Source organism: Ascaphus truei, chromosome 7 (assembly GCF_040206685.1).
Source record: "Ascaphus truei isolate aAscTru1 chromosome 7, aAscTru1.hap1, whole genome shotgun sequence".
NCBI classification, from domain to species: domain Eukaryota; kingdom Metazoa; phylum Chordata; class Amphibia; order Anura; family Ascaphidae; genus Ascaphus; species Ascaphus truei.
The window spans coordinates 73,192,115-73,212,487 of NC_134489.1; the positions used below are offsets into that span (position 1 = coordinate 73,192,115).

Consider the following 20,373-nt stretch of genomic DNA (forward strand, 5'->3'; position numbering starts at 1 on the left):
GTTTCCCGGCGGGCAGGGCGGAGCCGACTGGGAGATGGCTGCGCCTCCTCGCACGAGCAGTGTCAGCCGATCGCCTAAGTCGAAGAGGAGCGGGCGATCGATGCGGAAGGTGAAGAGCAGTGAGACCGGAAAAGCGGAGAGCCCATGCGGTGGCACCGGACCAGAAGAGCGGGTCGTAGCCCCACGAATACATACTGTTCGGCCCTATGCCCAATCCCCGGCCCTAGCTAAATCCAAGGCCCTAGTTAAAGCCCCGGCCCCAACCACCTTTTCCTTTGGTTCCTCATCGAGCTTAGGGGTGTCAGGGGGTTCCCGGGTCACTTCTGATGAACAGACTGGGGGAAGCTTGGACTGTGTTACATCCGATGATGGTTCGGTGGGAGGGAGGTATTCTCAACAAGTGTCTGTGTCGAGTGACTGTCTAAGTGTTGTAAGTGTCACACTAGAGAGTAGGCCCAAGAGGGTAGAATCTCAGTCCCGGTCAGCCGGGACATCCGGAGTATCCTCCTGGGGAGAGCTAGAAGAGGGGGAGTCCGTGGAGTCAGCTCCAGAGGAGGTTAAGGAGACCCCTGTTTGAAGGATATGAGGCATGGCTGGATAGAACCAGGTTCATCTTAGAGCGAGATGGGGTGGTAGACTATTGGTGGGCCAAGGGAGAGTTCACGGAGGAGGCTCATTTGAAAGCAATGAAGGACCGGTGGTACGATATCAGTCGAGGCCTAATAGAACCATTGGGTCCCAGCAGATTGGAAGATCCGGTAGAACCGGACGAACCCGTCATGGGTGCTGCCAGGGAGAGCAGGGAATACTAAGTTGATAAGGGCCAGCCGAGCTGAAAGGGCCTTTGTAGCAAAGTACAAAAGCTCACATGGATTAGAGTACCCCTATGTCCCAGAATCCCTCATGCAGGAGATAGAGGATCAGAGGGATGGGTGGCTACGAGAAACAATAGAAATGTATATGGTGAATAAAGGGGGCGCAATTACTGGGCGCAGAGCGGAAGAGAGAATCTCTCAGCTAATGAGAGTGTGGAGCATCGGGCGCAGTATATACATGCACAAGGCTGTATATAGACCTGAGAGTGGCTTGCCCCGGGAATACCATATCACTGTAACCGATATGGCAGGTAGGGAGGTAAAGAAACCAGATCTTCTACACTATTATTAGGCAGACAGTATAGCGAGGTATGTTTCTAGATAAGTGCCCCCTGCTGGTCAGTGAGCGCCACAACGTTAATTATGAAAACAGTAATGTTGTTTTGATTAATTATGTGTTCCATTTTACAGTGCTTCCTGGAAAAAGGTACACCAAATTTAGGTCCCAGTCGGGGCGGTGGGGATTCACCAGGGGGAGATTGTAGCCATGCTGTAAAATGGTCTGCAGTTGTCTCTCCTGCTGGCAGTAAACCTGGTAAGTCACAGGGATGCCAGTAGTAATCATGGAGATTTGCCCTCATACCCTGGTGAGGTGACCTATGTATGGATGGGAGTGGCTACATGCTCTGAGTCCACAGTTAGTGACATTAGAGATGTGCCTGTTCCTGAGGTATATAAGGCACAGCACTGCCCAAAGTTAGCTGGTTGGAGGGAGAGCGGTGGAGAGAGTTAAAGGAATAAGTCTGTGTTGAGACTTGGGAAATGAAGGGCCCACTAGTGCAGTAACTAGTGGCCCGTTTCTACATCAAGCCTGACAAGGCCACACTGTGTCCAGGGACCTGGCATAGGGGTGATCTCCCTGCGGGGAGAGGGGATCCCACTCCATTGGGAGGGCGTACCTTTTCAAGGGACAGCACGGCGAGATGTGCGGCTGAGCTAACCGCTGCAATGGGCAGTCTGTCCATACCATCATCAATAAAGATGCCCTGTTCAAAGACAACCCCACTGTGTGAGTGTGAAGTTACTCTCCAGTGGAAGTCACCACCACGAAGGAGTTCCTCATCAGAACCATCTCCCTGCGGACGCAGAGATCCTGATGAGGTGGAGGCGCTGCACGTGATATAGGTAGGACTCGCACACACTACCTCAGCTGCCTGTCTGGATTGACAGTCCCCGAGTACCATCATGCGGGAGACTCAGGAGTCCTGTTGCCTACAGGTGCACCACCAGACACGACCATGTAATGGGGACTGGTTAGACCACAGGGGCCAATATGAGATTGGGTGGGTCACACCAGAGGGAATACCCGTTACATATGTATTTCCCTCTGTCCATGGATGTCCCAGTGGTAATAAACTTGCATGAATGCACATGAGAGAAAGTGTACCAGCAAAAACTAGATCTATTATAACTCTACAGTGACTAAGATGTTAAACACCTAACAGGGAACTTCTAGTAAAACTACATATGGCCTTCCATGTAATTCCCACTGAGTATTGATGATACTATCTCAGACAAATGATTACAGCATTCAAACTATCCACTGTTTAAATACTGAGGTGCTCACTGTAGAATATATCACACAAATGTTGGTCATAATTAGCAGTACACTCCGCTCCATGCAGGCATAATACTTGCCAAACCGTTGGGTCAAAATTTCAACGTTACCCGCATGAAAAGTGCAGCAGGCAGTCACAAATATGCAAATGGTTTCCCCCCCTCCCCCATTAGTGGGAGGGGAAGACTGTCAGCTGTTAACCGCCTCCGCATGCAGTTCCACCGATCGTGGGGGATTACCATCCAGCAGCATACAAAGTACAGCAAACAGACCCAGGGATGCACAGGGTTCCTTTCACCAAATCAGTAGGGAAGAGAAGCTGTCAGCTGCTATCCGCCTCCGCGCGCGGCTCCATCAACCACAGGGTACACAGGATGTGTGTGTAGATTACAGACCACCACGGCAGACGCAGGATCCCCAAAAGCTTGCCAACCGATCAAGAATGCAGAGAAGAAGACGCCGAACGCGGCGTTTCGCTAGCTGCTTCGTCAGGGGCTTGCCATAACATGCAGAGTTTATATATGTTTTTTAATTGATTTTATTGTCTGTTCACTTCAATTATTATTTTTGACCTCACAATAAATATTCAGTCAATTGCTATATTCATTTTTGAGTGCCCCTATTATGAGTTTCTGGAGCACCCGTCTTTTGGTGGCTTCATTTCGTCTCTTTTGGTACATAGTACCTCTTCCTGATTGGCTGCTGCTGGGTAATGCAGCCAATCAGGATGGAGGAAGCTGCCCAGCCCCCTCGCAACAGCCCAGCTCTCTCCCTGCTCAGGGATGTCCCACAGCCCTTCCAAGCCGGCCAGGTCACTATGTCCACAGAGGTAATACCATACTGGACAGTGTGTCTAAATACAGGACACACCGGTTCAATACTGGACACTTGGCAACACTATGCATCGCGATTGAAGAGGTCCTGCACTATTTTCCACAACAATGAAACTAATTGCCTGGGGAGAGAGCAGGGCCTCTGTAAGACTTACTTTTTCCGGAGCGGCGCTCCTCCATCGTCGTCATTGTTCTGTCCCAAGCACACCCTGATAGATGCGTAGGGACAGGCTGATTAACTCAATCCCATGAATCAAGCAAGGGAACCTTCTTACTTGCTGAAGTGTTTATTTGAGGCAACAACATAGAAATAAAAAGGGGGGGGGGAAAGTACTGAGGAAACACTGGGACATGAGCGCAATGGAGGGGAAGGGGGCTATGACAAAAGTGGGCTAAATGCAAGATATAGGGATAGGTAAAAAACAGTAACTTTACAGGATAGGAGAGATGACTGCTCAAGATGGCTGCTGGTACTAAAAGACAGAATGCTGGTCTGGGCTGATGGGACATTTACTGGGACAATACCACCTGGCAAGTTTGCGTGTGGGGGTGGGGGAGAAGTCCATCCGGGTAAAAAAGGCAGGGGGGTTGCCAAGGCAACTGGCTGAAGCCAAGAAACCCACAAGGGGTCACAACATTGTTGCAACAGCTAGGCTGAGGAGTAGTGTTGGACCGGGTCCTCATTTAAAAAAAAAAATGGGTAACGGGTACCCGGCCAAAATTAAAGGTTCTACCCGGTCGGGTACCCGGTTTGGCACTTACCTGCAGGATGGCGGTGACATCTAGGACCAGCAGCAGTCCTGTGGCGGTGGCAGCATCAGGTGTCTTCAGCCGGCGGTGGAGCTGCAGGAATCACTTCCACAGCACCGGAGCAGGTAAACAGTGTCTGTGTGAGCCGCCGGGGAACCACATGACCGGAGCAGGAGATGGAGCGTTCCTATTGGACAGATGGCTGTCCAATAGGAACGCTCCGTCTCCTGCACCGCCACAGGACTGCTGCTCCTAGATGTCGTCGGAAAGGTAAGTAATTAGATTATTTCCAGCTGCCCTGACATTACCCGACGCCGAGCCCACTTCTCAGTTGCCGGGTCCGGGTAATGGCCGGGTAGCTGGAAATGTGCCGGGTAACGCCAGGTACCGGGTAATTCCGGGTACTCAGTACACCACTACTGAGGATGGCTAGCAGCATAAAGACAGAGAAAAAACACAGTCCTGTTCCAGGGCAGTCATGATGCCACGTGTAGGAGAGCCGGCAGGTAAGTAAAATGCCCTGGGCCACATTTTGCCCCTGTATATATAATATATTTTATATGTGTGTATATATGTTAATACAGTGTCTTTCAACAGGGATTCCTAGGAACCTTTGAGTTTCCTGGATATCCCTAAAGGGTTCCGTCCAATTTTCAAGTCATTTGAAAATTTTACCAAATCCAGAACAATTTACAATGCATCTGATCTCAAATGCGCTATTAGAGAGGGTTGGGGGTCCTCAGACTTTCACAATATAATTATAGCGTTCCTTAACCAAAAAAAAAAAGTTACAAATACTGAGTTAATATGTAATTATAGCTTATCAAGTGAAAAAATATTCAGTATTTATTGTAAACCAGAAATACCCCCTCTTCAGCAGCAAGAGGTTTCAATGAATTGTTAAACAGTAGCCCTATTATTAACACTATAGTACAATGATATCACCCTGGACTCACACAGCAGCAGAATCAGCAGCAGGCCACATGTGGGAACTGTTGCATCACTGGAAGGTTTCCGGATTGAGGGGAAGTCTGAAGTTTTTTTTTTTTTTGCTCGACTCAGGGAGAGTCTGAAAAACAAGGCAGAGCTGCCGGTGCCTGGGACAATCAGAGAGCACGTCAACATCTGGGAGAAGTCATCGGCTCCTTTCAGAGCTTCTTCCCCTCGCTCAGTAAGTGACAACAAGGCAGTGGGTGGGTGATCTCTGTCTCTTGCATTTGCTCTTGTGAGTTTGTGTGGCTGGTGGTAGACACAAGCTGGGTTGTCAGATACTTGGCACTATTCTGGTGCTGCTCTGTATCTGCCGTGCAAAGATCATTTGTACTGCCATGTCATCTGGTGCAAACCAGCGGTCGGTGCATTTTAAACAGAGACACAAGGAAGATCCTAAAATCCTCTTTACAGTCTCAGGGATTTGGCACATACAATCTGATTATGGGGCAGCTTCTCGTGGGTTGATCCCACTGAAAGCCTCCGATTGTCTTTATGATTTTGTTTAATTACCAATGTAATGAATATGGCACGTATTCATTTCTTTTGCATGCCTGCAGCTTGTGATCGTGGCTTCTGATTTGCATCCGGTTGAGTTTTTTTTCTGGTAACTCTTGACCATGCAAGTGAATACATTTGTAATTAAAGGTCTGTAATTGATGCTGAGAGAGATGTACGTGGGACTGGGTAGATGAGCCATGAGAGCTTTCGTATTTTAGAAATGCAAAGTTATGTGCTAAGAGAGTTTCCATTCCATGCATAGAAGAGAGCCAGAAACGATTTGAACTTGAGCTGAGGAAGTCAGATCACCAGATAACTAAATAGCCGCACAGCCTGTTTATCTAAAAAGGGATCTGTGAGTAAAGACAACTAAATAGCCGCACAGCCTGTTTATCTAAAAAGGGATATGTGAGTAAAGACAACAAACTTCCTCTCTGGTTATCAGATGTATGCATTAGCACCAATTTTGCACTGTGCTCATCAGGGCCAATAGGATCTGAGCAGTGCACATATTGCAAGAGGATGTTTTTAAATTCTGCATCAGTGGCCTTGATTGTTTTCTTTGCATCAGTAAACGCTGCGATTTCAATGATGATGGAAAACCCATTAAACTAATGGAAAACTAATTAAACTGCATCAAATATAATAAAGTTGATGAATAGATTTCTTGAAAGCGTCAAATGCAAAAAGACAAATTGTGTATTAGAGCAAAGTGTCTTTGCCTTAAAGCAGCAATCTCGTTGGAAATATCATTTTTAATTGTATATATTTATTTTTAAACAGGATTGGAACTGAGAGGGTCCCCTGTATCATTTACAGCTCCAGGGATCATCCCTAGTTCCAAAGATAGTTACTCGTGTTACTTCCTGACTTCGGGGGATTAAAATCATTCCCACTGTCCTGTTTTTTTTCTTTCCTGTTTTTAAACAAAAAACCTTTTTGTTGTGGTTGCAAAAGTGGAAACCAAGGGCTCTCCCTATAGATGAAACACGCTACTTTCAGCTCTGGGAGCACCTGGTTAGTGGGATACTTAGCACTGAAGGTAGCGCGTAACATTCCCACCTGGGGGAAACAAAATGGCAGCTTGAATCTCTGTGCATGGGCCAATAGGAAGCAGCTTCCTATTAGCCCGCACAATGCAGCACTACCTTCTCCGGTACCTATCTCGGGAAACGGGCTTCCTCCCTGGTTCCCAACCCAGTAAAGAAAAAATGGATGGCCAAAGGTGAAACTGCTCTTTTTAATGGGGATGTGGCTTCCTATTTGCTTGTGGTACCCACAAGATTTGGTGGCCATTTTGTTTCCCCTGGAGAGAGATTTAACACCTTTAACAGTAACGCCCCAGAGCTGAAAATATCCCCTGCTTCCAACCGTGTCAAATGTTATAAAAATCCGAGCAGCTGGGATTTTTGCTTTAATACTAAAACACTGGTATTCAACCCTTAGAACTGATAGTGGACTGGAGGGGAGTGACTTCTCTCCTTCAAGCGGTCATGTTATTGGAGTGCCGGAGGGGAAGTAGCACTCTGGCTCCCCTGGCACTCAAAGGGTTAAGGAAAGTTTTTTTTTTTTTTTTAAATATATACTTTAACATGCTTAACTGTATAATGATAAGTAGTATCTATAAACTCTTCCAGACTCACTAACCATCGTCACAATGGAGAAATTACAAATTCAAACTGCCTACAGCAGTGGGTTTTTTTTGGTTAAGGAACCCTATAATTATATTGTCAAATTCTGAGGAACCCCAACCCTCTCTAATAGCGCGTCTGAAATTAGATGCATTGTAAGGAACCCCAACCCTCTCTAATAGCGCGCCTGAAATTAGATGCATTGTAAGGAACCCCAACCCTCTCTAATAGCGCACCTGACATTAGATGCATTGTAAATTCTTATATATTTGGTACAATTTTCGAATGACCTGAAAATTACAGGGAACCCCTGTTCCCAAAGGAACCCCTGTTTAAAATCACTGGCCTACAGCAACTGTCCTGTATTCCACAATAAATAACAGGAAAGTCCTTTGCCACACCAGAGTTTTATTTGTATAGTAATGATAAAGAGCAGTTGCAGTTTGAGACTATTAACCTGTCTCAGCCAGGTTCCCTAAACGTGCCTTACCCCATAACCACACAACACACAGTGCTTCCACTGCAGCCAAACATTCTCGGTAATGCCATCCAAAATGAACACAGGTAGGCCGGGAATTCATGAAACAGCGATGCTGGGTATCGCACCCCAATCCGACGGTAACTACCATTCTAGTCAGTTGCAGTTACTGCTGGATCTGGGTGTGATACCCCGTATGTTACAGTGCAAAAGGGGACTTATTTGCATGTCATTACCCAGAATCTCTGGCTGCTGTGGAAGCACTGCTTGTGTGATTATGAGGTAAGGCTGGTTTGAGGACATGTTAATGTGCTCATAAATGTTCTTTATCATTGCTGTACTTTATGGTGGTACGTTTTTCTCACTGTTACTCCCCATAATCTACTGTAATAGGAGTTTGACATCTTATTGGCTGTTATTAGAGTCAGACACTTGTAAGTTGCCAGGTCTCCTACGACCTCCCCCCCCCCCCCCTGCCGCCCGCAGCATGGAGGGGAAAGGAGGACATTTATAAATGTGCTGAGGCCCATGCAGGTGCCATTCCTTAGACTGACCTTATGAGGTTTATACATGTCCTAAGTGTTAATGTAACAAAAATAGGGAGGGGGAGGGGGGGGGAAGCAGGCTAGGTGATTAGTTAAGAAAGTATAGCTGGCATCACAAAACCTATAGGTTTTTAGCATGACTAGGGTCAAACTAAGTAAGGAGTCATATAAAGCAATCAGGTGAACCAACCTTACAAAAGATTATTATGGTCAAGTTCTGCTGGGCCAAATTCTGTTATAAATAATAGAGACAATGAAAATTGACAATGGGTACTTCTATTTGGATAGCACTACAGTGACCATGCAAATACAACACTTGCAGCTATGACATCACCGGTCCTGATTGTCTAAGAGACCGGAAGCGGCCCAGTCGTCATCTTGGAAGATGACAACTGTCCTCTTTGAATAATTCAGTTGCTCCTCAACTGTAAGCGAGGAGACGGCTAAGTGTAGGATCACCATTGTCCTTCACTAAAAAACCCCAATGTTAAAAACAAGTCTGAATAGGGCACCGCTGTGGTAAATATACTAAGTGAAAGCTACCAAATTCCTGGGGGCACCACAATTTGAACAGGTCTGGAAAAGCACAGATAGGTCGAGAATAACTGTCCGCATTAAAAATGTGATAAAGATCGCCACACCTATTTTTTCTCAATACGTACCCCAAATTATCTTTTTAGAGCAGTACCAATATTGTCGACTCATAAATGTGGCCCAGATCACCCTTCCTGAAATTCGAAGAGGTAATTATGGTAGACTTAAAAAAAAAAACTTGTCCACTAGCCCTAGATGAGTTTAAAGATGTGTAGTGCAGAAAGAACGTGGCTGCCAATCGCCACTCTGTGAAGGCGTGCCCCACAATGCCTTGCATGGCGTTATGCAAGGCATCATGGGGCATGACTTCGGCAAGCAGAGGAGTGAATGACAACTCTGCTTCCAAAGCAGATCTTTAGCAGCTTGGCCTTTCCAGCACCGTCTCCCACAGTGGACAAATGGCCTCTACTGGGGACTGATGAAGGTAAGTAACATTTTCCGAACCTTGATAATTGACATTGGAGTGGTCAGTAGTAAACAAAAGTTTGGGAACTTCTGATCTGACTTCTATAAGAGAAAAAAAACAATAGTAAGAAGGGGGGGAAAAACAGAAGGGCATTTCATGGTCATTTTATAGATTGCAATGTTTGCAGAAAAATACAACCACATACTGTATCTGTCATAATAACAGGAACAGACAGGATGTGGACACAGCATTGTGGACATGTGAAGGATGCTGCTAGAGAGGTTTTATAGATCTGTAAAAGCACAAACACGGAGAAGACAATGCCCAGGAGTCATGAAGTCAATGGCCATTACCGCCAGACTAGGGCGCAATCTCCCCCCATCGCGGCTTCTTGATTTCTGGGCAGTGTCTTCTAACTTTGAGGACTTGTGGGCTAATTTGAAGCTGCAACATGTTAAAACGTAAATGAAAACCTTCTCCACTGGGCAGGCTGCAATGCCGGATTCTTCATTTTCATTTCACAACACTTGAAGGTTACGTTGTCAATGATGAAATGGTATTATACGTTTACCAAAGAGGCAATTCCCCAACTTTTATTATCATTTTTTTTTAATTACTGAAATTTTTTATTGAGTATTTTTTGTACATACAAAATAAAGTTAAACAAAACGTATAACACAAAGAAAAAAAAAAGAGGGAGGAAAGGGTAGCATTTGTAACAATATAGCACTGTACACAACAATTTAATTACCGCATGTATCACTCTGTTCCAAGTATTCTAATCTATATATGGGGATATACCTGCGTGGCGGAACCAAGGAGCCCAAATCTCAGAGAATTGCGAAGTAGAGACGTTCAGATGGGCTGAGAGTCTCTCCATATAGACTATATGCCAAATTTTGTTGTTTAAGGGTGGGGGAGCAGATTGTTTCCAATTTTTGGCAATTGTACACCGTGTAGCGTTTAACATTTGGGCTAGTACTCTAGCTTTTTTTTGGGGGGAATATTGGCCATTGGTTTTCCTAACAATATATATAGTGGGACAGTGATTTCTAAGATCTTGTGTATTGGGGTGAACACTTCCGTCCATGTTTGTTGGATTTTGGGACATGACCAGAAAATATGCAGAATATTCCCCACTTCACCGCAACCACGCCAACACAGAGGGGAAACACCTGGGTGAAAAGAGTGCAGCCTGGCAGGAGTCATATACCATCTGAATATTAACTTGTAAATATTCTCTTTAATTACAACGCATGATGAATTTTTGGAAGCAGCTTCCCAGATATCTTTCCAAATATCGAGATCTATACAGACGTTAAGATCCCTTTCCCATGATACCATATAGTTATCGGGGGTTTGATTGCTCTTCATAGAGGATAAACTTTGATATATTCTGGAGATAATGCCCTTTGTTTGGGGCTGGTGTAGACACCAGTCCTCATACAAAGTTAAAGCATAGGGTTGACTTGATTTGTAAACTGATTGGATATAATGCCTAACCTGGAGAAATCTGAAGAATCGGAAGAGGGGATATCATGGTGTGTTTGTAGTGAAGCGAATGTGGGGACTTTCCCTTGAGTGAGAATATCCTTGACTCTCGTGAGTCCTTTTTGAACCCAGGTATGAGAGTGCGGGTTTTCTGTGTAAAAAGGAAGGGAGGGGTCAGAGAATAGGGGTTGCATGAGAGAAGGGGTACCGGTTACTTGAAACTTAGATTTGAGGGATTCCCAGAGGTTGCAAGCAAAGGATATCACCGGGTTCTTGAGAATTTCGGGTGGTCTAGCCTTTTTATTGAGCCAGAGAATTTTTTTTATTTTACATGGGGAACAAATCAAATCCTCTCTCGACCCACCTTCTTTCGGTTGGGTTTGAATGCCAGCTAACAAGTTGCCCTAGTTGATCTGCTCTATGGTAACTTCGGAAGAGCTAAGCCTCCTTCTAATTTGGACTTATAAAGGATATCTTTGCGAACTCTGGGTCGCCTGTTTTGCCAGACAAACTTCAGAATTTTCTTCTGAATATTATTTAGATCATTCTGACAGATTTTAACCGGGAGAGTTTGAAAGAGATAGAGGAGTCGAGGTAAAATATTCATTTTAATAGTAGTTATTCTCCCAAACCAGGATATTATATATGGATTCCAAGTGGCTAGGTCCTTGACTATCTGGTCGAAAAAGGGTTTAAAATTTGCATTGTATAAAGTTGAATAATCTTTTGTTAATTGAACCCCTAGGTATTTAATATGGTTTGTATTACATTTAAAGTCAAAATTTAGTTGAACTAATTTTACTAATTCTTTAGGGAGATTTAAACTAAGGGCCATGGATTTGGAATTATTAATTTTATAACCTGAAAGGGAGCCGCATTATGATAGAACATGAAAAAGGTTAGGGAGGGATGTGAGAGGTTTTGAAAGCAGAACACACAAATTCCAAGGGGAGCATGAGGAGGAAACAAAGATAAATTTAAGTGCAGCAGAATAGCAATGTGGAAAAAACCTCCAAACGACTTGACTCTAATAGATTGACTACTTCCAAGATGTAAGAGTCAATAAGACAGGGTTGACTCATAAGTCAGTGGTTGGTGAGTGGTAAAGTTGTCATCTAGGTGGATCAGGTTCTCAGGAGGATGTGGCCCAATGTTGAGAGGTAGAAACTGGCATAGTGCAGATCAACCAAGGTAAAAAAGTTTTATGGCAATAAAAGTAATATACTCACAATCTAACAATAAAAAACGGGCACATCACACTGCAATAGTGTAAGAAAGGGTAACTGCAGCCAGCTGGCTCTCCATCCCGCAACGCTCCCTACTTCTCCGTCTCTGCCTCCGGTCAGCTGTGACACTGCTCTGGCTGGCGTCTGACGTCAGATCCGGGTCCGTCGCTAGGTAAGGGCTGGATCTTCCGAGACTCCTCTGCTGATGGCTCCGTTCTGGATGAGACTCCCACTCTACGTGTTTCGCCACGTGTTAGCGTCGGCTTCGTAGAGTGGGAGTCTCATCCAGAACAGAGCCACTATACTATTGCAGAGGTTTTGAAAGCGTCAATAGTATATCATCCGCAAAAAGAGCTATTTTGAATTCTTCCGGCCAACAGAGATACCCGGAATATTGGGGTTCATCCTTATCCGGTATGCTAATGTTTCTATGGCTAAGGCAAACAACACAGGTGAGAGCGGACAACCCTGTCTAGTTCCATTTGAAATTGAAAAGGGGTCAGACAAAGAGTTGTTCATCCTCACTATGGCCGTTAATGTGGAGTATAGTGTGTTTTATACTATTTAAAATGTTGGCTGTGAATCCCATCTGCGAAAGCGTAGCTGACATAAACTGCCAATCTAATCGATCGAAAGCTTTTTCTGCGTCTAGAGAGAGTAACAGAGATGGGCATTTTGTGAGATTTGCTACGTGTATTAGATTCACCGTCCTCCTTGTGTTGTCAAGGACTTGTCTGCCCAGGACAAACCCCACCTGGTCCGGATGAACCAATTTAGGGAGGATACTATTTCATCTGTTGGCCAGGATCTTTGCATATAGTTTTAGATCTATATTTAACAGTGAAATGGGTCTGTAGCTAGAGCACAACAGAGGATCTTTCCCCTCTTTTGGGATTACCGCTATGGTAGCACGGAGCATGTCTCTAGGAGGGGGAAGGCCTAGTAGCATCTCATTAAATACTTTGGTAAGAAATGGGAGGAGCGTTGTGGAATATTTCTTATAATAAAGATTAGAAAATCCAGGGGCCTTCCCAATTTTCAGGGATTTTATTGCTTCCGTAATTTCCAGGGGCTCTATAGTTTTTTCAAGGATTGTGATGTCATTCGGATCTAGAATGGGGAGTCGGCATTCTGCTAGATAATTTCGAATCTTTATTGCTCTTTTATCTTTTGCCGAGTCTCCCACTGGGCCTGGTAAGTTTTATAAAGGGATGTATAGTAGTCCCTAAATGCGTCATTTATAATTTTGGGGTTGTGGGATACTGAGCCATTTTTAGTGTGGATGTTATGAATTTTAGCTTTGACTTGTTTTTGCTTTAATTTACGTGCCAACATTCTATCTGCTTCATTACTTTTTTCATAGTATTTCTATTGAGTCCATCTTATAGCTCTTTCTGCGTTTGACACTAACAAAAGATTTAGTTCGCCCCTCACTGAGATTATTTGCCTGTAATTTTTGCGGGAGGGGTTTGATTTGTGAATAAATTCTAGCTCTGATAGTTTTTGTGTTAGTATTTCAATTTATTTATTTTTTCTGTTTTTTTTCGAGAGGCCAAGGCAATCAATTTGCCTCTTATCACTGATTTGTGGGCTTCCCAAAGGGTAAAAGAGGAAACCTCTGGGGTGTTGTTTATTTCAAAATATTGGGCCAGGTCTTTTTCTATTAGTTGGAGGTTTTGTGGGTTCAATAGTAGGGATTCATTCAAGGACCAAGACCTTGTTTATTTTTAGTAGTGAGGCCTACTAATCTGGTTATAAGTGTAGAGTGGTCTGACCAAGCAGAAGGGGCAATTACTGCTGAGGAAATATTATCACTAATTTGTTGGTCTATTAGGATATAGTCCATTCGAGAATAGCTATTATGGGGGTGAGAAAAAAAGGAGAAATCCTTTACTTTGTTATTTAATAATCTCCAGGAGTCTACCAATAACAGCTCCTTGGTCATAGATACAAGTCCCCGAGTAGAGGGAACTATTTTTTGTGGCGGTGGGAGACTGGGGGATTTATCTAAATTTGGGTCCATAATTGCATTTAAATCTGCTGCTAAAATTAAAAGGCCCTTCTGGACAGAAAGAATTAAGCTTTTTAGTTCCTGGAAGAAAGATTCTTGATTTTCGTTAGGGGCATAAGTGTTGACTATTGTTATATCAGTGGAGTCCAGTGACCCTGTAATAATTAGAATTCTCTCCTCGAGGTCACTTTTAATTTTGTCTATTTTGAAATGTAAATTTTTATGGAGAAGAGTGTCTACGCCATTCTTTTTCGTGGGAGCTGATGAGTGGTAGACTAGAGGGTAGTCACTGCTGAACAGCAGTGATTGATCATCCTTTTTCAGATGAGTCTCTTGTAACAAAATTATATCTGTAAAACATACAGGACACCTGCAAGCTCATATTGAACCCCCAAAATAACCACAACATATATATAAGCATATAGCTAGTGTTAGGGACCCTTGAGATGTGGTCTGCCGTGTAGTGGCTCAGGGGCTTACAACACTTTGGCCAAAATGTTAAACTAAAAGACCATTTTATTTAATAGATATCTATACATATATATTTAGGCACTGTACCGTGTATAGGTTTCACTGGATGTGCACTTAGCTCTGTCTGTGTTTCATGTTCTGTCTCTGGTTTTAAACAAAATTATTTCTCCTGACAGTCTTTTGGCTTCCGAGAGGGCAATACGTCTCTTTCGGGGGGTGTTTAATCCCTATTATCATTATTTTTAATGATATTTTGTTCTTTGCATCATCTGAACCAGGGTTTTTGTTAAAACATGATATTTTGGGCATCTCTGGCAGCAAAAGGGTTACACTTCAGGAACCTCTCTAGATGTGTTGCCATTTTGTGTGTTGGCAATTAGATTTATAATATCTTTCCTTTTATGTAGCTCTAGCAATATATGCAACGGTCTACAGAGGATGCTGTGTTGACAGAGGGTACCTGTTTCTGTGCGTTTTTTGGGGTGTCTGAGGCCCAGGCATATAAACTGATTTGCCAATGGTCACAATGAGTGTATACAGGAGTTCGAGCAGGGTTTTTTCTTACCACTAAGCTACGCCTTTAACCACAAAATCCAACATGGACGCATGCCTGGGTGAGCTAATAGAAAGCTATGATGGGGTGGTCCCAGTGGGAGCCTAAGCATCTGTTAGATGTCCAATACTGGTTTGAAACAAAATAACAAATGGGTATGATATTTATACACGCCTGTAGAACAAAACGCTTTTCTGTTGTGAGTCATCTCTGGAAACAATGACTCCGCAAGCAAAAAAGCTGTGAAACTTATGATAGGAAAGAAACCTTAATAAAAAAAAGACTACAAGGAAGAAGCAAAGCTTTTAAAATGGACATGTGAAGGCAATAAATTGTCCGAGCCGCCGGATTTCTGTCCCTTGTTCTGCTCATTTAATGGTCTCTGGGATCTCTCGTCCCTCACATATTCCATTCCATCCACAGGAAGGAACCTTGCAAGATGATATAAAGACTCCTAAATATAAAGACCCACGCCGGCTAATTTGTAATGGTCCTTAAAAATGTATTTTGCCATACAATGAGTTAAATTACATTGAAATAGCAGATTGGGGTGACTGTTTCTCTAAGCAGGTCACAGTGACTTTAGCTTGTTATAAGTTGACACGTTGTTCAAAATAGTGTTACATGTCTAGTACAACAAGATACATACTGTAGTGCCAACGAGTATTCTAAAATAAATCTGGGGCAATCGCCAACAAGACCCGGGTACATCCTGGGTACATCCTGGGTACATCCTGGGTACATCCTGGGTACATTCTGGGTACATGCTGCAACATTTCAGTGACATTTCTGCAGACAGACTAATGGCCCATCGGATTAACAGCGGTGGTCCCTGGCAGTCCCATTCAAACTAAATGGGACTGCCAGTGACCCCTGCTGTGTTAATCCGATGGGCCATTAGTCTCTGCAGAAATGTCACTGAAATGTTTGCAGCATGTACCTGGATCTTGTTGGTGATAGCCCCAGATTGTCTAAGGCAAGTTTTAGAATACTCGTCGGCGCACCTGTAGTCCCGGAGTCATCAAAGCACGATCTGTTGTATCACACCGGAATAGATTTGCCATTAACCCTTTGAGTGCCCCAAGACGTAGTCACTACGTCATGGGGACTGGCAGGCCGGGGGGGGGGGGGCCACGATGTCACTACGTCATCCTCAAAGGGTCTGTTTCTTCCCCTGCTTTAATCTGTCCATTAGTGACAGGGAGGAGGATTCGTCCTCCTCCGGTTCTCAGAAAATGGCAGTTGCGGTGAGCCGGAGGGGCCGTGGGCACTCGGGCACCGTGACCCCTCCGGCACTCAAAGGGTTAAAGCCAGTGGCGGATGTAGCTGATTCTGGTGCGATCGCGCTCTGTTGACTCCGGCACTATGTCTCTAGTATTCGTCTCTTTAAACCTCCCTTTTCTGAGCAGCTTGTGTTAATGTTTGGCATACATGACATAAAAGGGAAGTTTCGATTTTTAAAGAACCCCCCCCACCCCCCACCCCCTTCTCACTTCTCTTTATGTTGTAAAGAAATAGCTGTACTGTACTTGGACGTCTTACTGCAAGCAAAATAAATAAGCCTAAATAATACCAGATCACTGGCAGTTTGGCCTGTAGTGCACTGCTTTAGATAAAAACGAGGTCATTAGTATGTGCGAACTATGAAGTTGCAAACAAGGCTATTTTGGACGGTTATTTAATATGTACCTTTTTATGTTTCAGTCCTGTGTATGGATCTAATTGGTATGACTCGGTAATATATGCTTGATTCTTAGACCTTTAGGAAATGTTCAACCACATTTAAAGGAGCCAAACATCACTATTTTCAGCTGCCTGGTACCCAATACACGTATTGGTGAAGTTACTGGGTTTAGATCTCCCCCAGGGGAAACAAAATGACTGCCAAATCTCAAGCCAATAGGAAGATGCTGCATCATCGTTCGTGGCTTCCTATTGGATGGCCATTTAAATACCCTTTAAAAACCAGGAAGTATCTTGGGAACTGGCATGTCCTCAGAACTGAAAATAGTAGGGTTCAGCCCCGGAGGACACCCCAGTTCTTATCCTGTAAAAAAAGTGGGAGTTTAGTTAGGGTGGATTGCTCCTTGAAGTATATTGTGGAACACGGAGACCTGCAACAGTTTAATCACTTTGCCCATCTTTTAAAACAATATTGAGAAGGCCAAAATGTTGGTCCATCAAACCTCCACACTTCGGGGGTGCAGAGCAATGTGTTGACAGCCTCCATGGCAGCCGTGGGTCAATAGACCATGGATTCTGACAACTACCACGCTATGTTTAGTAGATTTAATCCTACCATAATTTCTTCACTTTTTTTCTTTTTTTTAAGATATGAATGTGTGAATTTCCCACACCCTATTTATTAATTGTAAAGTTACAATCCCTCCTAGGACCAAACCGCAGGGCAGTAACTTATATGAGGTTATAACACAAGGGTTGATTAAAAAAACCAGTGATTTTGTGAGCGGTATGATTCTTATAGCTGCTACTTTTGGTGTGATGTTGCTATGGGGGGTAACACGGTATATATACTCCATAGCAACCGCTCGCGCCGTTATCGACCAAAAACATCCATTCAAGTCAGACGATATCGGTGTTAAAAGCCTTTTTGGAGTACAGTATATTAAATCCGGGCCTATACGTTCAGCGGGACCCACTCCTTACACCGACGTCTTTCTATTGTTTGATCCTGTGGTGAGCAGCAGAGTTCATTCTATTGCACGTTCCAGGCTCCCTGAAGAAAAGGAAAACCTTTTTTTTATTTGTACCGTGCAACTAAATCCAGGTAAAGTGACGATATATTCCTATTTGTTGATCTGTTAACAACAGTGGGGTAATGGAGTTAAATATGAAGACTAGCCTGGATTCAAATCATGTTGCTGACGTGGAGTCAGCTGGCAGGTACTGTACTGTATGTTGGCTGCCAAAGGAACAGAAAAGTCAGCTGTTTGCTTTAGGCTATGTCCATAGTGCAGGATACGGCACGAGCTATGTAGCTTGCGCCGAATCAAACACTAGGACTACAATGTATTAGTGCATAGTGCGTGTGCACGTGCGCTACAGGGAGACCGGCGCTTCGCGCTACAAACAGGTTTGTATTTCCCATACGACGGCCGAGTCATTTGAGCTGTGCGTCCAATGAGGGCGAAACCAGCTCCGTGATGTCACGGCTGCGCTCCCCCCCCCCCCACACACGCCTCCCTGTTGCCTCTGCCTGCAGGACAGGATATATCTCCTGCTGCAGGCGAGTGTGCGCTGCGCCGAGGAACGCGGAAGCTGGCGCGTTCTACTATGACACGCAGCCTTAAGGATAATGGTATTTCTAAGGATGTATTTACATTGTGAAGTTCTGTAGAATTTCTCAGCATTGTAAGTCAATAACAACAAATTCATGAAGCAACATGTCATATTTTATTAACACATTTATTGATTATTGTTTTTCCTACGTCATTTTAGTAATTTGTCCAAAATAATTGTTACATTTCTTGGAGTTGTGAACCTTTTTTATTTTCTCGTAGTAACAGCTATTTTTCATTCCAGAGAGAAATGCAAATGTAGTAATAGCAGCATAGAAAACCGCTGGTAAAAAGTAAATACCTTTGTAACTTTTCTTTAGGGTTTTAAGACTTTACATTACTATCAGAGCAGTAAGTCACTTTACGACAGGAGGGGCAACTCCAGTCCTCAAGGTGCCACCAACAGGTCAGGTTTTCAGGATATCTGGGCTTCAGCACAGGTGGCTCAATCTTCGACTGCGCCACTGATTGAGCCATCTGCGCTGAAGCAGGGATATCCTCAAAACCTGACCTGTTGGTGGCCCTTGAGGACTGGAGTTGCCCCCCCCCCCCTGCTTTAGTAGGAGTTCAATTGTTATTAGAATGATTTTTATTTCTATTTTCCCTAATAAGTAGCAGCCCTCGGCAGCCAGAAGCGTATAGACATACTCCACATTAATATACAATGTGTTATTGACTTAAACTAGCAATGCATCTGTAATGTAAAGTGTTCCAGGCACGTGCGGAAGTGAAGGGGTTAAAAACGTTGCGTGTACATGATCAGAGTGGCAGAAAAAAAAGGAAGTACAGTACAGAGAGCAGTGAAGAGGAAGTTTGCCGTCATTTGCAACTTTTACAGGAAATTAACCAGTTGTACGGTTTTAGAGGAACGTATCTTGCTGCTCCCTGAAGTAACGCAGGTCAGTGCTTCTTATTTTCAAAGCCCAAAAAGCCACTCTCTTTTTGAAGTTTCCTGTCTGCAAAACCGTTGTTTTTTTAATCTTAAAAATCCCTCGACTTTCTATGGGATTTTTCTTTTGTACCGGGTTTGCTGCCAAATATAACTTAGTGGCAGCTGGTGGGTTAACTCCTGTGCTGTTTGATGTAGAGTAGAAACTGTTGAATAAGCCCTGTATGTCTTCATTTATTTGTAGCGGTTTGTAATATTCCTCTTTTAACGTCAGATTACCATAGCAGATGTGAGGCATCCTATTGTGGCACTAAAAGATGGGCAACTTTGTGAAACTGGAGGACAGAGCTGGACTTATGGTATTCCTAATAAATAAATAACGAGATTGAAGTAGATGGGGTCAGTTATGCCAGTGCTTGTGCTTTGGATGGGGTTTGCTGAATATATGGGCATGTGTTTTTTGGGGAAAGGGATGATTGCAAATTTTAGCTCCATTTGACTTATGAACGAATGTTTTACATTCAGATGGCAATGCCGGGTCAGACCAAATTGTGCATGAAGAGTAGTAACTTCTCTCCACAAGTGCTGGAAGCTTCAGGAGAGTAGCACAGGGAATTACTAGTGTCCTATCCGAAGATCACGTAGAACCTTCAGATTATGAGACTGACGTGACACCTATTGCTATTGTACTAACAAAGGCATATGGAGTAACTCCTATGCTATTACTGCATTTTAGTACTGAGGTACTGTACACTTCTACCGACTGCATTGAGAAAGAAATGGTAGAAAGTGCCTTTGCTGTCCTTTTTTTTTATTTTTATTATTTTTATGCTGATTGAATAACTTTTTTGGAGAACTTTTTAATGTGAACATTTTTTACAGGGGCTGTTAAATATAGCTGCTTTAAAAAAATAAATATATATATTTTTTAAGTGTGTTTGTGTGTGTTTGTGTGTGTTTGTGTTTGTGTGTGTTTGTGTGTGTGTACAGTGGCCTGGATTGCACCAATAAATAATCTTTTGCTTTTATATATCAATGACAGTACATGCAGTGCTGTCTCTGTCTTGTCTGTCTTGTATAGCACATACACAGAGCGAACCCTGCTTGTATGCACTCTGCGCACAGAATGTAGAGGCACAATGATTCACTGTCCTAAAAAGCTTGCCATCAGTTTTTGTTAATGCTCAAAACACAAGTCGCTTACTCCAATGGCACGACGACCTGACACTAAAGTCATATAGTTATACTGAAATGATGTGAAAAGAACTAGAG

The 20,373-nt window shown here is 43.7% G+C and overlaps 1 protein-coding gene across 3 annotated transcripts in view; it reads left to right on the plus strand.

The window, feature by feature from the left end:
• Positions 1-5,078: 5,078 nt before the first annotated feature.
• The window catches only part of WIPF1 (WAS/WASL interacting protein family member 1), a 74,295-nt gene continuing 59,000 nt past the window's right edge, over positions 5,079-20,373 (plus strand). For 2 of the 3 annotated variants that reach the window (XM_075609028.1, XM_075609026.1), the window contains exon 1: positions 5,079-5,187. The gene's annotated coding sequence lies outside the window, so the exon portion shown is untranslated. Of the gene's footprint in view, positions 5,188-19,027; positions 19,112-20,373 lie in introns of those variants that run through there. The other variant, XM_075609027.1, reaches the window with a different exon arrangement.